The sequence below is a fragment of the Curcuma longa genome, unplaced genomic scaffold (genome assembly GCF_044706935.1).
Source record: "Curcuma longa cultivar G26 ecotype Majalengka, Jawa Barat unplaced genomic scaffold, ITB_CL_G26_1.1 contig_21532, whole genome shotgun sequence".
In the NCBI taxonomy this organism is placed as follows: domain Eukaryota; kingdom Viridiplantae; phylum Streptophyta; class Magnoliopsida; order Zingiberales; family Zingiberaceae; genus Curcuma; species Curcuma longa.
In genome coordinates, this window is record NW_027431669.1 from 1 (window position 1) to 2,618 (window position 2,618).

The 2,618-nt window shown below is 39.3% G+C and overlaps 1 long non-coding RNA gene across 1 annotated transcript; it reads right to left on the minus strand.

The window, feature by feature from the left end:
* Positions 1-422: 422 nt before the first annotated feature.
* LOC141817687 (uncharacterized) lies at positions 423-2,355 on the minus strand. The gene is made up of 3 exons (XR_012600851.1): positions 1,981-2,355; positions 603-667; positions 423-505 (listed from the first exon to the last, which is right to left on the minus strand). It is a non-coding gene; the product is annotated as an uncharacterized LOC141817687 (long non-coding RNA).
* Positions 2,356-2,618: the final 263 nt, after the last annotated feature.

The window sequence follows — 2,618 nt, forward strand, 5'->3', positions numbered from 1 at the left end:
GGATCAACCCTTGGTCAAACTGACCAGACTTAGGTGTATTGTCAAACATCAAAACACTAGGCAAGATCTTAGTGCATCTTGCACCAACATCCATTGCTCTTGAGAAGACTGAGGATATACCCATGAGTTGCAAACGACCTGTGGCACCTGCATAGGAAAGCAACCATTTTTCAACAAAAAATGATAAGACATGAACAGAGGAAGAATCAAAACTCAACACTAAAGTATACAGAAAACACAAGTTAGATTCCATGATTATAACTCACATGGAAGAATACAAAGGTATAAAATGTTAGATCAGATTATAACTATTCACAAGACATGCAAAGCATTTAATCTTGATCAATAAAAAGCAGAAATTTATTGTAAGTTTAAAATAACTTATCATTCTTGTTTGAAGCAACATGCTTCTTGTTAACAAACCTTAATTCTTCTTCTCAGATTTGACAGAGCTGCAGACCTTTTCTTTGAAGCTCATGCCAAAGGTCTTCAGCATGCAGTTTGTCTGTATTTAAATGGATACAAAGTCAATGTAAGTGTGATAACAAACCAATAAAAGAACTGTTATCTAATCATAAATTTAGGCCTTCAATATAGTATACATGAAACTGCAGGTTTGTTATCCTTTAAGGAATCATTTCTCAATGGCCATTCGCTCCGGCATTGCCTGCATGAAAAACCACAAATATCAGCAGAAGAATGGAAAAGCTGAAGTTTTAGTTTGCAATTTTGCATAAAAGATAAGTTGGCTTCTAGTTAGAATCATGCATATAGATAAGTGATAACCATAGATGATTCAATTACTTGTAGTTCAACATCATGTGCCATTCCAATTTTAAGACACTTCCTATGAAGTCGCCATTATGAACTTACTAAGTAGCATAAATCATGCTAGAAAGAAAGCTAGTTATGAAGGATTGCAAGATTTATGTGCCTAAATATTTTGAGGAATTGCTTTAGTATAAAAGAATAAAGGAATATAAAAAATAAAAAAGAGAAACGAAAAGCTAATCTATTGTTATACAAGGCTACAAGCCTGCAACCAAATACAACCACCACATGAGAATTATGGAACTACGAACCAAGAAAATCCAGCATAACTTTTAATATACACATGTTGACTTGTTCCACACAAACATCTGAGAGTGAATTTGGAAGGATCGTAATTCCTCAGTAGTTGATCATGAGTGAATTGTATGGCAAGTTACATAGTTGGAAAATTTGTTCCCCTTCCTGATGGACCACACAGCAACTTTACAAAAAGGTGTTCTGTGTTCTCCTTGTGTTATCGTACAAGAATAATTGTTATGTGATTGGCTTCCATGATCTGTTTTTCATAACTTCAGTAGAAATTAGTAATTCCATAGTTCAGATGAAGGATTCTAACTCCCCTATGTACGAGAATGATGTATAGTGATTTAGCTGTATAGAAGACGAGACCCACAAATTCTTTATACTAAGGGATATAATGCTATGAACCTATAATCCATGATTTAAAGCAAAATCTGAAGCCTCTGAATCTTTATGATGAAGCTGAAGGGTAAATCTCATCATTCTCTCCTGCGTAAGCTATTTCACATCTGCAATTGAAGCATTTTTGTCGGAAGCAAGAGCATATAGGCAGCGGTACGAGTAGTTGGGCGGGGCTAAAGTTCAGAATTTCCAATGCTCGAACACAAATCATGATGTCAATCTGCTAGAGCTAACAGTGGAATAAATTCTAAATGATGAGTTTATATAGTGGAAGAAATTCCTATGGCCTCGTGAAATAACCTCGCTTTCAAAAAGCACAATTGAATAGGTTCATGATCTTTTTGGATTGGGACTTGCACAAGCAGAAGACCAACTGCCTACCCAACAGATTAGAAAATCTAAGAAAACAACGTAAGCACCACATTCTCTCAATCACGACACAAAAGCACTCCACTTTTTCAAAGAGAAAGAACGAACTTTCGAAACCAAAACAAGAGATTCGCGTACCCACAGTGGCCGATGAGTATAACATCGAAAGGATATGATCTCAAGGCAACGGTGGAGATTGGGAAAAACCTCGCAGCGAAATCGCAGGCACGACAGCAGCGTTCGGCGATCGCGGCGTTCTGGCCTTTCACGAGGAACCACGAAACGACGTCGCGAGCGAAAGGCGGCAGCGTCCCAACGTCGGCAGCGGTGTCGCGACCAGGTAGAGGAGTCGGGACAGCGGTGTCGCGGGGGAAGGAATCGGCGGCAAGATGTGGGAGAGAAGGGGGGAGTCGGTAGGTTGCTGCTTGGAGAGGAGGAGAAGAGGGGAGAAATGGGAGAGAAGGGGAGAAAAGGGGGGCGGCGGAAATGGGAGAGAAGGGGAGAAAAGGGGGGCGGCGGTATCACGAAGCGGCGTGGATGTTGTGTGTACGAAGGGGAAAAAACCCTCGGCGGTATGAGTTAGAGAGAGAGAGAGAGGGTTTTAGGATTTTCTCAAAATAATACCCGATTGAATCAGATTTTTTTAAATCGGTTTTAAATCATTGTTTTAGCTTCTAGAATTGTTGTTATTATTATAAAAAGCGCACATAGACAACAATTTTCAAACCGTTGTCATAGTCTTCAAAAAAACCGTTGTTGTAGTCCCAAAATAGCGG